The following is a 14,264-nucleotide window of genomic DNA, read 5'->3' as shown; positions in this document are numbered from 1 at the left end:
CTCTAAACTTTGCACATTTGTCGGGATTAAACTCCATCTGCTATTTCTCCGCCCAAGTCTCCAACAGATCTATATCCTGCTGTATCCTCTGACAATCTTCATCACTATTCGCAACTCCACCAACCTTTGTGTCGTCCGCAAACTTACTAATCAGACCAGCTACATTTTCCTCCAAATCATTTATATATACTACAAAGAGCAAAGGTCCCAGCACTGATCCCTGCGGAACACCACTAGTCACAGACCTCCATTCAGAAAAGCACCCTTCCACTGCTACCCTCTGTCTTCTATGACCGAGCCAGTTCTGTATCCATCTTGCCAGCTCACCTCTGATCCCGTGTGACTTCACCTTTTGTACCAGTCTGCCATGAGGGACCTTGTCAAAGACTTTACTGAAGTCCATATAGATAACATCCACTGCCCTTCCTTAATCAATCATCTTTGTCACTTCCTCAAAAAACTCAATCAAATTAGAGAGACACGACCTCCCCTTCACAAAACTATGCTGCCTCTCGCTAATAAATTTGTTTGTTTCCAAATGGGAGCAAATCCTGTCCCGAAGAATCCTCTCTAATAATTTCCCTACCACTGACGTAAAGCTCACCGGCCTATAATTTCCTGGATTATCCTTGCAAGCCTTCTTAAACAAAGGAACATTGGCTATTCTACAGTCCTCTGGGACCTCACCTGTAGCCAATGAGGATGCAAAGAATTCTGTCAAGGCCCCAGCAATTTCTTCCCTTGCCTCCCTCAGTATTCTGGGGTAGATCCCATCAGGCCCTGGGGACATATCTACCTTAATGCTTTGCAAGACACCCAACACCTCCTCCTTTTTGATAATGAGATGACTGAGACTATCTACACTCCCTTCCCTAGGCTCATCATCCACCAAGTCCTTCTCTTTGGTGAATACTGATGCAAAGTACTCATTTAGTACCTCGCCCATTTCCTCTGGCTGTACACATAGATTCCCTTCTCTGTCCTTGAGCGGGCCAACCCTTCCCCTGGTTACCCTCTTGCTTTTTATCTTTCTTTTGGGCCTCCTTATCTCGAGAGACAATGGATACGCGCCTGGAGGTGGTCAGTGGTGTTTTAGTCGCTGTGAGGCAACTATGGAGTGACCTCTCCATGGCGCATGCCTGGGCAAATTTATGGAGGTTGAGAGTTGCCCAGTCGTCAAAACCCCCCTCTCGGCCTTTCTGGTGGGGTCCAAAGGAGTGCAGGACACGACGTTTGGCACCAGTATGGCTGCAGGAACTGCCGGAAACATGCCAAAGGTGACACATGACCGCCTACGGGGTTCCGCTCCGGATTTTCTGTTAGGGTTTACTCCCTTAGCCTTGGTCTCTCCCGAGACGCCCACAAGGCAGTGGGGTTGTTGGGGCCCCTACACAGGTGTAGGATGGTGCCGGTGGGAGGAGGGGATGCAAGGGGGAGGGGTAGAGGGTGGGGGTGGGGGGGGGGGGGGGTGCAGGGGAAGGGGGTGCGGGGTGAAGATGGTGCGAGGGGGGGGCGGGCTGGGACGGGGTTGTGAGGGGGTGAGCTGAGAGGGTGGAGCAGGGAAGGGGACGGGGGTGGGAGGGGGGGGGGTGGAATCTGGTGCAGGTAATAAGCCATTTCCTCAGTGCCCACCATCGACGTCCGGAAAGCTCATCCACGTCCTTCGGGAGGTGAAGCATCATTTGGCAGACTTAGAGGTGATTACATTTGCTAAGGGTTTTTTTTCTGCAGTGGTTTAAATAAAGGCATGCAGCATTGCCGACAGTGCGCTGCAGATGCTCTCCGAGCCATCTCCCGCGGGCGCTTTGAAGTTGCGGCCGGGGGGGCCGTTCGTGGATGTTTTGGGTGTTCGGGGCACCTTTTCACAGGACTTCTCTCGGGTCCCGCAGCTCCTTCTTCACCTCAATGGACTTACCGCATGCCGTGGCTGCAGACACTCTGGACTGTGAAGACAGCAGGATCGGAGATTGAAGTATCGGCAGCTGTTCTCGTCAGTTTCATCCGGATCAATTTCATTGAGAAAACAAAGAGCAGGTGTGGCTGGGGGAGGGCAGTGGGCCCAGGTAACATACACTAAACTAACTGTTAACTTTTAGATAGGGCTAAAATGAACTGATTTAAAGAGCCAGGGGAATTTAAACAGTTTAAGAGGGCAGATTGGGGGAGAAAACGTTAGGGATGGGAGCAGATGGCCATGGATAGAGTTGAACAGCAAGGGAGCTTCCTAGGGAGCTTCCAGCCCAGGAGCCATCTTGAACTGCAATGCTTTTTATATATGTATAAAAAGCCTTGGGATTATCCTTAATCCTGTTTGCCAATGACTTTTCATGACCCCTTTTAGCCCTCCTGACTCCTTGCTTAAGTTCCTTTCTACTGTCTTTATATTCCTCAAGGGATTTGTCTGTTCCTAGCCTTCCAGCCCTTACGAATGCTTCCTTTGTCTTTTTGACTAGGCTCACAATATCCCGCGTTATCCAAGGTTCCCGAAACTTGCCAAACTTATCCTTCTTCCTCACAGGAACATGCTGGTCCTGGATTCGAATCAACTGACATTTGAAAGAGTCCCACATGTCAGGTGTTGATTTACCCTCAAACAGCCGTCCCCAATCTAAATTCTTCAGTTCCTGTCTAATATTGTTATAATTAGCCTTCCCCCAATTTAGCACCTTCACCTGAGGACTACTCTTATCCTTATCCACAAATACCTTAAAACTTATGGAATTATGGTCACTGTTCCCGAAATGCTCCCCTACTGAAACTTCGACCACCTGGCCGGGCTCATTCCCCAATACCAGGTCCAGTACGGCCCCATCCCTAGTTTGACTATCTACATAATGTTTCAAGAAGCCCTCCTGGATGCTCCTTACCAATTCTACCCCATCCAAGCTCCTAGCACTAAGTGAGTCCCAGTCAATATAGGGGAAGTTAAAATCACTCACCACCACAACCCTGTTACCTTTACATCTTTCCAAAATCTGTCTACATATCTGCTCCTCTACCTCCCGCTGGCTGTTGGGAGGTCTGTAAAACCCCCAACATCGTGACTGCACCTTTCCTATTCCTGAGCTCCACCCATATTGCCTCGCTGCACGACCCCTCTGAGGTGTCCTCCCGCAGTACAGCTGTGATATTCTCCTTAACAAGTAATGCAACTCCCCCACCCCTTTTACATCCCCCTCTATCCCGCCTGAAGCTTCTAAATCCTGTAACATTTAGCTGCCAATCCTGTCCTTCCCTCAACCAAATCTCTAATAGCAACATCATAGTTCCAAGTACTAATCCAAGCTCTAAGTTCATCTACCTTACCTGTTATACTTCTCGCATTGAAACAAATGCACTTCAGACCACCAGTCCTGCTGTGCTCTGCAACATCTCCCTGCCTGCTCTTCCTCTTAGTCTTAGTCTTACTGGCCTTATTTACTAGTTCCCCTCATTTATTTCACTTGCTGCCCTACTGCTCTGGTTCCCACCCCCCTGCCACACTAGTTTAAACCCTCCCGAGTGACGCTAGCAAACCTCGCAGCCAGGATATTTGTGCCCCTCCAGTTTAGATGCAACCTGTCCTTCTTGTACAGGTCCCATCTGTCCCTGAAGAGAGCCCAATGGTCCACCAGCTGTTTAGCCACGTGTTTAGCTGCACTATCTTCCTATTTCTCGCCTCACTGGCACGTGGCACAGGGAGTAATCCCAAGATTACAACCCTAGAGGTCCTGTCTTTTAACTTTCTAGCTAACTCCCTAAATTCCCTCTGCAGGACCTCGTCACTCTGCCTGCCTATGTCATTGGTACCGATGTGTACCACAACCTCTGGCTGTTCACCCTCCCCCTTCAGAATGTCCCTTGTCCATTCAGAGACATCCTTGACCCTGGCACCAGGGAGGCAACATACCATCCTGTAGTCTCTTTCACATCCACAGAAGCACCTATCTGTGCCCCTGACTATAGAGTCCCCTATAACTATTGCTCTTCTGCACTTTGTCCCTCCCTGCTGAACAACAGTGCCAGCCATGGTGCCACTGCTCTGGCTGCTGCTGTTTTCCCCTGATAGGCCATCCCCCCCAACAGTATCCAAAATGGTATACTTGTTAGAGAGGGTTATAGCCACAGGGGATTCCTGCACTGACTGCCTGCCCCTTCTAGCGGTCACCCATCTATCTGCCTGCACCTTGGGTGTAACCACTTCTCTAAAACTTCTGTCTATGATGCTCTCTGCCACCTGCATGCTCCTAAGTGCATCCAGTTGCCACTCCAACCTATCCATGCAGTCTGTGAGGAGCTGCAACTGGGTACACTTCCTGCAGATGTAGTCGTCCGGAACGCTGGAAGCATCACGGACCTCCCACATCTCACAGGTGAAGCACTTCACCCCTCTAACTGATATTTCTAGCACTAATTAATTTAAGATAAATAAATACTTATTAAATCCTTACTAAATTGTTATAACTATATGGTCCCTAGTGCTAGATTCCTACTAGAAATATTAAATGCTAACTAAGTACAGTAATCTCCTCCCTCTGGTTTAGTTACTCTACTTACTAATTAGTTAATTAGGGTTTTAATCAATTTTTATCAATGTTTTATTTTCAAATTCAGTAAAAAAAAATCCCTACCAGCCAATCAGGTCACAGCTTTCCTGTGAAGTCACATTCCGTTTTTTTTAACCAGAGGTACATTTTTTATACTTACTGGTCTGGTACTCTGCCCTCCGAGTCTTCTCCCAGTCAGCTGTGCTCTTTGGAAGCTCTGGGGACTGACTGACTGACTGACTGACTGACTGACTGACTGACTGACTGACTGACTGACTGACTGACTGACTGACTGACTGACTGACTGACTGACTGACTGACTGACTGACTGACTAAACTTCTACTGTAGTACTCTATTGCAACCCAAATCAGCACAGTAAGATGGCTCACTTTTATACTGACTCACTCGAGCCCCTGAAAACTGGTTTAAACCAATTTTCCAATTAACAAGGTGCAGCTGCTAGCAGAGCCTGAGTGAACCCTGTTTCAATCTGGTCTAAAACTCACCTTCCCTAACCCTAACAGCAACTGTTAAGTTGATCTGCGAAATAAAAGACATTAGATTTAAGATAAAGTTAACCCTTAATTATCCTCACTTACCAAACTTCCACTGTAGCACTCTACTGCAATCCAAGTCAGCACTCTAGTGCAAAGCTTAGCAAAACCACCTTTAAAGTCCAAAAAGTAAATTAACATTAGTGTCACTTACCTGAGGTGGTGATAGAGCTTGTCTGACCCAGCCTGACCTGACCCGACCCAAGCCCAAATGCCTAACCCGGAAGTGTGACCTGAGCTGACCCGAACCCAACACATGTCGTCGGGTCCCGTTGGGTTCAGGCCAGGTAGCAGGCCTTTAGTTTGTGGTCATTAGGGGCATTCAGGCAGGCCCCAGCTATGGGATTGGGGGTGTGCAGGTGTTCTTTCCAGGGGATCTGCGATTGCCGCTGGGGGGGCCCTCCAGGAGTCCTGGATTGAGTCCAAAGAAAGGATGCCCTCCAACTCTGCTAGGAGGCCACCGGGCTTTACCTGGCGGTGTCCTCCCAGGGTGGGCCCCTCTGTCTTCTACAAAATTGAGGTGGAGGTGGGAAGAGGCCCTTAAGTGGCCATTAATTGGCCTTGGGCGGGAAGGCCGTGCTTGGCCTTGCCTGCCCCAGACAAATGTCAGGGGGCCCGGGCAACGTTGGGAACGTTGCCTCCTGCCATTTTGTTTCACCATCTCCCTGCCTCCATGCCCGTTGCCAAGGGTAAAACAAAATTCAGCCCAAGATAGATGCCAATCATGGCCAGTTGAAGGAAGTGTTTACTTACGTCATGAAGTCATGTTGCCATCACATCATTAGCATATTATGCAAATACATTACAGTAGATATGTGAAATCCAATATGGGAAACCAGTCTATCCACAGCACAGTCTAGTTCTTATGAATTCAAAAGCTTTCTTTCCTTTGTTCTTTTCTTTGCTGCTCTATGTGGTACATACTGAGCAGGGGGGGTTGGGTGGGGGGGTTGGGGGGCGGTGGCAGGGTTGGGGGGGGAGGTGGTTGCTGGGGTGCGTTGGTTCCAGTCTCAAACCCAGTCTATGCTAAGTTAATTGATCACAACCAGGATGACATTGAGGAGGTAGCTGCAATTGGACTCTTTATCCAGGGGAAAAGAGAGGAAAAATCATCTCAGATCCCTGCTCTTGATCGCCATCCATCTAGAAAGTGTATTATCTACTTATCTGGCAGGGGAGAGACCATGATCAGCAGCCCTTGATCCTGCAGGTGATGTCTTGGTGTGTGTTTTTTGGGGTTTCAGTGGCTTTATAGGGCATTTTACCCTTTGGGATTGGAGATCTACTGCGGTTGTTGTTTTCCTATTGGTTGAGGTCTTAGTGCCTGTCCCAGGAAACCTTTAAGCAAAAAATGGCTGCAACCAACACCAGAGCTCCAGGCCAGGGGGTGCGTAACACCGTTAGGGTGGCGGTAAAAGATAGCGAAAGAGGTGCACCCATCAACCGTGCCCTCTTCATTAAGAAAATCCTGTTTGAATGCTGTGGATTCCAAGCTGCAGACATCTTCTGCCTGCAGGACTTCCCCAGCAGTGTCTATTTTGATCTGACGTTCAAGAACATGGCAGGATGCATCAAGTTGCTGCAGGTGTTCAAGGAGAGAGGAAACCAGGCGCTGCTGTCGATCCCCATGGCAGAGCCGCTCTTCATGCTGCTGTCGCAATGAAACCAGGTGGTGACAATCCACCTCTACAACCTCCATGTTCCTCTCATGGATGTGCTCGCTTTCCTCGCCAGGTACGTTGAGGTGGCCAGGAACAGCACCGAGGTCAAAGACCCACTTGGGATTTGGACCAGCAAGCGGCAGTTCAAGGTGACTTTGAAGGCGGATGCCAACGGAGCCATTATCCATCCTGCCTCCAGCTTCGTTATCGGGGGAAGGCGAGGCTTCTTGTTCAACGCAGGGCAGCTCAGAGTTTGTCGGACCTGTGGTAAATCTTGTCATGTGGCGGCCAACTGCAGCACAGTCATCTGCAAGAACTGCAAGCAGGAAGGCCATCAGACAAAGAACGGTAAGCAGAGTAAGTGCTGCAACCTGTGTGGTGGGGCAGGCCACCTCTACAAGACCTGCACAAACGCTACCTCAGTTACACACAGGCGGAAAGGACCAAGGAAAGGCTGAAGGAAGGAATGGTAAATGTGCCTGGTGATTCAAAGGAAACCAGCAACCCTCCCCCCAGCGAGGAAAATTGGTCTAATAAGGGGAAGAAAGGGGAGGGAGCTGCAGCAAGCTACCCAACACCAACCCTGTGCCCAGAGCCTCCTCCTCAACAGACAGAATCAATGGAGGAGGAGACATCAGAGGTCAACTGGGTGGGTGGCAAAAGGAAAATCACAAAGAAGAAGCCCCAAAAAAAGGAACAGGCCACCACCAGACTTGTTCCCAGGATGGCGGGACTGTCCTATGAAGAGAGATTGGGGAAACTGGGCCTGTATTCTCTAGAGTTTCAAAGAAGGAGAGGTGATCTCATTGAAACCTACAAAATCCTTAAAAGGATAGACAGGGTAGATGCAGCTAAGATGTTTCCACTGGTTGGGGAGTCTAGAACCAGGGGACAAAATTTCAAAATAAGGGGGAAGCCACTTAGGACAGAGAGGAGGAGAAATTTCTTTACTCAGAGGGTTGTGAATCTTTGGAATTCTGCACCTCAGAGAGCTGTGGAAGCTCAGTCATTCAGTATATTTAAAGCAGAGATCGACAGATTTCTAAATACAAATGACATAAGGGGATATAAGGATAGTATGGGCAAAAGGCATTGAAGTAGATGATCAACCATGATCATATTGAATGGCAGGGCAGGCTCCATTGGCTGAATGGCCTACTCCTGCTCCTATATTCCTACCCAAACTAGTGACAAGAGCAGCCTAACGTCTGAGACGGACTACAGCAGCTGCTTCTCATTGGATGAGAACGGGTCAGAAAGATGGCACCTGTAAAAGAAACAGCAGAAAGTGAAGGAGCTGGAAGAGAAAGCTCCCCAGCTCCGAAGCACTGAAAGCAGTGATGAGCTCAGTGCGCCCCAACCCTGAAGCGCTGAACCCAGCGAGATGCCCCGCACATACCAGCGGGAGACCAGGAGCAGTGAAGCGCCCAGCACACCCCAGCTCCGGGAAAACAGGAGCAGCAACGTCCTCGAGGAGGAACAAAGGGGAAAGACACCACCAGCAGAGGACAGTCTAAACTTCGCTGCCTGCAAGAGCGCCCCGATGTCACCCCAGTGGAGCAAAACCCCCATAAGTGACCAGGGCAGTTTTCTGAGCCAAAGGGCTGTGCTACAGCTTGTGCACGCTATGGGTATGCAGGAAAATACCCAAGGTCTGGGACTAGTAAGGACACCTGGAGTGATAAGCAACATCAGCTTTAAATGGATTTAAAGAGTGCTTCCATTGATGTGCATAGCGTTAAAAACACTATGTGTTTCGATCTTGGGTTACCTTGCCAAGGTCAAAGCTGACCTATTCTTTCTGCAGGAGTGTGGAATATAGCACCTCAGTACTTACAGACAATGGTTTGGATGGTGGTCTAAAGGGCCATCGATCTGGTCAGGGGGAAATGATTCCCATTCCTATGGCCTGGGTATTCTGCGGGGAGGCAATTACACCATCTCCGAAGTTAAGGAGGTGGCGAGTGGTCGCCTCCTCGTAGCAGACATAATGTACCGCAGTAGGGGCGGCACAGTGGCGCAGTGGTTAGCACCTCAGCCTCAAAGCTCCAGCGACCCGGGTTTGGTTCTGGGTACTGCCTGTGCAGAGTTTGCAAGTTCTCCCTGTGACTGTGTGGGTTTCCACCGGGTGCTCCGGTTTCCTCCCATAGCCAAAGACTAGCAGGTTGATAGGTAAATTGTCCCTGGTGTAAGTAGGTGGTAGGAGAATGGTGGGGATGTGGTAGGGTATATGGGATTAACGTAGGATTAGTGTAAATGGGTGGTTGTTGGTCAGCACAAAGGGCCTGTTTCAGTGCTGTATCTCTCTATGACTCTAATGCGCCGCTCCAGTTAATCAATGCGTACGCCCTGACTCAAAACAGTGAATAGCTCCCACTGCTGCTGGTGACATCCAGACCAGTCAATCAGTGACTTCAACTGCATCATTAATGCAGCTAGATGATCCAGCAGAGACATCAGCAAACTGGATACATTCCTGATGGAAACAGTAAAAGGTGCCAAGCTGCACGATGTCTTCAGCAACACTGCAGATGGACCGCAGCATAGATACACCTGGACGGGTCTGCCCATTCCAGTATTGACTTCCTGTTTGTGTCCTATGCATTCACAGTCGGATCCACTGACGTCAAGCCAGTGTTCTTCTCTGACGACTGCCTCCTACTGGTCAACTGTCAATTACAGGATGGCTGAATGTAAAACTGCTGACCCCAGAGAACATTGAGGAACTCAAGAGGGAGTACAAAGGTTGGAGAACTGTGAACCCCCTCTTTGAGTCTCCGGCTCACTGGTGGGAAGTGATCAAGGTGAACATCAAGAGGTTCTTCATCCTCAAAGGTGTTTCAGAAAGAGAGAGACACAGAGGGAAATGTCCCGAATGCAGAATCTGCTCTGGCTGGGGTCAAGGTCAAGGAAGATCTCCAAGAAGTGAAGAGTCAGCAGGCCTCGCTCTTTGCCATGGAGGCCTGCAAGATCATCTTTCAGTCTAGAGTCTGCTCCATTGAGCAGGATGAGACGTGCTCGTGTTTCTTCTTCCAAAAGATACACAGAGAGAGTTCTGCGATCAGCAGCCTGAAGGAAGAGGATAGCTTGGTAACGTCATTGCAGTCTGACACAGTAAGGATCAGCAAATCCTTTAATGCTGGGCTGTATGACGTGAAGCCCATGGACAACACAGCCTCCCAGACCTTCCTTTCATGTATCATGGAGGTTTTAGATGACAGTACACGGGAGAGTCTGGACAAACCGCTCACTCTGGACGAGCTGACAAAGGCTGTCAGGTCCTTTGAGGCGAGTAAAACTCCCGGAAGCGAAGGCTTACCAGTTGAGTTGTATTCGACTCTGCGGGACTGGATCGGCCCAGACTTGCTGGAAGTATACGAGAGTATGCTTCTGGCCAGCATCATGTCAGAATCCATGAGGAAGGGCGTCATCACCCTCATTTACAAGCAGAAGGGGCAAGGGAGGAAATCAGAAATTGGCAGCCCATCTCACTGCTTAATGTGGACTACAAAGCTCTGTCCAAAGTATTCACCAGTTGGGTCAAGTCTGCTCTGGAGTTGGTGATTCACCCTGATCAGACGTGTACTGCACCCGGCAGAAAGATCTCAAATAGTCTCACTGCTCAGGGTTACGATCGCTTATGTGCAGGACAGGGGGATGGACACCTGCCTCATCAGCTTGGACCCAGAGGAAGGCTTTTGACAGGATATCACACACATATATTATGGACGTGCTCTCCAAAGTGGGGCTTGGGGAGGGAATCCGCAATTGGATCCAACTGCTGTACACAAACATCAGTAGCCCAGTCTCAATTAATGGGTGGGAATCAGAAAGTTTTCAGATCAAATATGGACTCTCTCCAGTCTTGTTTGTTTGCTGTATCGAACGTTTTACTGAGTCCATCAAGTCTCAAACTGCAGGCATAAGAGGGGTGACAATCCCAGGCAGGAGAGGCATGCCGGTCAAAGATTCCCTGTACAAGGCCGACGTCACTGTCTATTGCTCGGCTCTGCTGTTCATTCCCAGGCTGATGAGCATTTGTCACCAGTTCGAACTGACCTCAGGAGCCAAAGTAAATCACAGCAAAAGCAAGGCCATGTTCTTTGGCAACTGGGCTGACCGATCCTTTGTCCTTTCACTGTCAGGTTAGACTATCTGAATGTTTTGAGGATATGGTTCAGAGGGGCCGGGGCGTGCGCCAAAAACTGGAAGGATCAAGTAGCCATGATAAAACAGAAACTGTGCATGTGGGAGCAACGTTTTCTCTCCATTGCAGATAAGAACCTGGTCATCAGGTGCGAGGCGCTCATGTTGTTACTGCACTAGTTGTGGCCCATACCCCACTCCTGCACCGTGGCAGTCACCCGAGTCATCTTCCACTTTATCTGGAGATCGAAAATAGACTGTGTCTGCAGGGACACAATGTTCAAGCCTCTGGATAAAGGGGGAAAAATGTACCAACGTCGCCCTCATCCTGATGGCCACATTTGTGTGCAGCTACATCAAGCTGTGTGTAGAGCCCCAGTACGCAAAAACCCAGTGTCACTAGGTGCTGAGGTTCTGTCTATCCCCGGTGTTGCGAAGGATGGGTGTGGCCACATTGCCACAGAACACGCCATTCAGTTGGACTGTGCTGTACCAGCTATCCTTCGTGGAAGTGTTTGTGCAGAAAAACACCTTTGATCACAAGTCCATCCGGCAGTGGTCTGCATGGAATGTCCTCAAGGCCCTACCGGAAAAGAAGATGGTGGATCCTGTCGGATGGTTCCCTGAGTAGACTGTTATTTGGCAGAATGTCTCATTGCCAAAACTTTCAAACAAGCAGCAAGATGTAGCTTGGCTGGTGGTGAGAAGGGCCCTCCCCGTCAGATTCTTCCTGCACACCCAGATTCTCACCACGTCCACATGCTGCCCTCGAGGTGGCTGTGGTGGAGAAGAGACCTCCTTCTGGAATGTGCCTTTGCAAAGCAGGTGTGGAAAGAATGCAGTGGTTTTTGTCAAGGTTCATCCCAAACAGCTCTGTAGCACAGGGCTCTGTGCTCTACGGGCTGTTCCCAGGGACACACACCGAGATAAACATCAACTGCTGCTGGAGGACCATAAACTCGGTGAAAATCGCACTTTGGTCTGCCCAAAACTGGCCAGTCTTCCAGCAAAGAGTTGTCCACGACCGAGTCTTGCAGACTGGTACATTCCCAGGTCCAGGACTACATGCTGAGGGATGCACTAAAGCTTGGGGCAGCTGCCGCAAAAGCTCAATGGGGAAAGACCACTGTGTAAGTTCCTCCTGCCATAATATACCGAGGGGCTGGAACGTGTGTAAAACCCTCGGGCTGTACGCAGCAACAATGTTTTTGATGTGTAATGCAAATATACATTGCATATAAAATGGAATGGTAAGAGGTGTGAGGGATTTCATGTTCTGTATTGAAGGAATCTGAACACCACTGTACTTTCCGAAATGTCAAATTTGAACTGTTTTGAACAGTTTTGTTAGGTATTTTTTGCAAATTTTTATGAATAAATTATATTTTTGGAGGACAAAAGAAGTATATTACCTAGAAATTCTGACAACTGCTGTGTTGCCAGAAGGATGTCATGGTTATACTGGTGAACTAGAATCTAGAGGCCTGGGCTAATAATCCAGAGAACTTGAGTTCAAACCCCACCATGGCAATTTGAGAATTCGAATTTTTTAAAAGTTGGTATCAGTAAAATTGACTATAAAGCTGCTGGATTGTCATTAAAAACCTAACTGGTTCATTAATGCCTTTGAGGGAAGGAAATCAACCATCCTTATCCAGTCTGATCTAAATTTGACTCCAGTCCCGCACCAGTGTGACCAACTCTTAACTGCCTTCTAAAATGGCCCAGCAAACAATTCCTATTTGTATCAAAATTCCACAATGAAGAACAAGAACTGGAATGCAGCAGTTCAAGAAAAAAGCCCACTGTCACCTTCTCAGGGCAATGTGGGATGGGCAATAAATGCCAGCCTTGCCAACAATGCTCACAACCTGAAAATGAATAAAGGAACAGTGTGGTATAGTAAGCCGGCTGATTGGCCTGTAGGCTGACAGGGTTGACGTATTTTCATAATTACAGGGAATATAAGAAATAGGAGCTGGAGTAGGCCTTACAGCCCCTCAAGCCAGCTCTGCCATTTAATAATATCACAGCTGATCCTTGATCCTTTACCTTACTTTTGTCACTCTCACTAAGACGTTCGACACCCTCAGCAGAGCAGAGCTCTATAAGATTTTGGGAAAAATTGGCTGTCCACTGAAGCTCCACAGTCTCATCCACACCTTCCATTGCAACATGCACTGCACTGTACAGTTTGATGGCTTTGTTTCTGACAGTTCCGGAGTGACAAATGGAGTAAAACAGGATTGTGTCCTAGCCCCCACTCTGACATCTTCTTCTCCATGCTCCTGACCTTCACCTTCCCTGCAGATATGGAAGGAGTCTACTTGCACACTAAGTCAGAGAACAAGCCCTACAATCTATCAAGGCTGAAAGCGAAGACAAAAACAGATCACACCCTGATCAGAGACCTCCTTTACATTGATGATGCTATGCTAGTTGCTCACACAGAAACTCAGCTACAAAGACTCATTGACTGTCTCTCCCATGTCTGTAACTTGTTCTCCTTGACTATAAGTGTCAAGAAAACTATGGCCATGGGACAAGGTGTTGTATCTTGCCCTGATCACACTAAATAACACCCCACTGGAAGTGGTTGGCAAATTCTGCTAACTTGGGTCCATGGTGGCAGACAATCTGTCCCTTGATGCAGAGCTCGATACATGCATAGGGAAAGCACCTACCACCTTTGGCCCACTTGTGAGATGCACATGGGATAACACCAAGCTGACCCTTAGGACCACGGTTTATAAGGCTGTGTCCTCAGCACCTTGCTGTATGCACATAGGCGACTTACAGCTTCCAAGAAAAGAAGCTCAATAATTTCCATCTTCGCTGTCTGCAGTTCATTATGGGTATATCCTGGCAGGACAAAATCACAAATGTGGCAGTCCTCTCAAAGGCAGAGCTCCCAAGTGTGTTGGCACTAATAAACAGAGGTGGCTTCGGTGGATCGAAAGGTCCACAGGATGGAAGATGGTCTCATACCCAAAGACCTTCTGTATGATGAGGTAGCCAGGGCCAGATGACCAGTGGGGTGCCCAAAGGTCCACTTCAAGGAAGCAAGTGTGACATGAAGGCCCTATATGACGACTATCGCATCCGGGAGTCATGAGCTGCTGAAAGAGGGAAATGGCAATACATCCTGTGGACTGGTGTGCACTACCACAATGATTGGTTGCTACAGCAGCTTGGCAACAGGCGCCAACGTCAAAAACAACAATTCACAGCGTCACTTGGCAGCTTCACGTGAGGCACTTGTGGCAGAACCTGCCTCTCAAGGATTAGCCTTCACAGCCATCAGCAAAGGTGCACCAAGATAAGACGCCCCACCTAAATGGATTGTTTGCTGCATGTCCATCATCTTTCATAGATG

The 14,264-nt window shown here is 48.8% G+C and overlaps 1 protein-coding gene across 2 annotated transcripts in view; it reads left to right on the top strand.

Moving 5' to 3' along the window:
- Positions 1 to 14,264, top strand: part of LOC137369824 (forkhead box protein H1-like) — a 268,380-nt gene that overhangs the window by 102,633 nt on the left and 151,483 nt on the right. The window contains exon 1 of one of the 2 annotated variants that reach the window (XM_068031393.1): positions 1,891 to 2,034. The exons of the other annotated variant lie outside the window; for it this stretch is intronic. The gene's annotated coding sequence lies outside the window, so the exon portion shown is untranslated. Of the gene's footprint in view, positions 1 to 1,890; positions 2,035 to 14,264 lie in introns of those variants that run through there. 2 annotated transcript variants of the gene reach the window in all.

Source organism: Heterodontus francisci, chromosome 5 (assembly GCF_036365525.1).
Source record: "Heterodontus francisci isolate sHetFra1 chromosome 5, sHetFra1.hap1, whole genome shotgun sequence".
Lineage (NCBI taxonomy): Eukaryota > Metazoa > Chordata > Chondrichthyes > Heterodontiformes > Heterodontidae > Heterodontus > Heterodontus francisci.
This window is presented reverse-complemented; position numbering and strand designations above follow the sequence as displayed.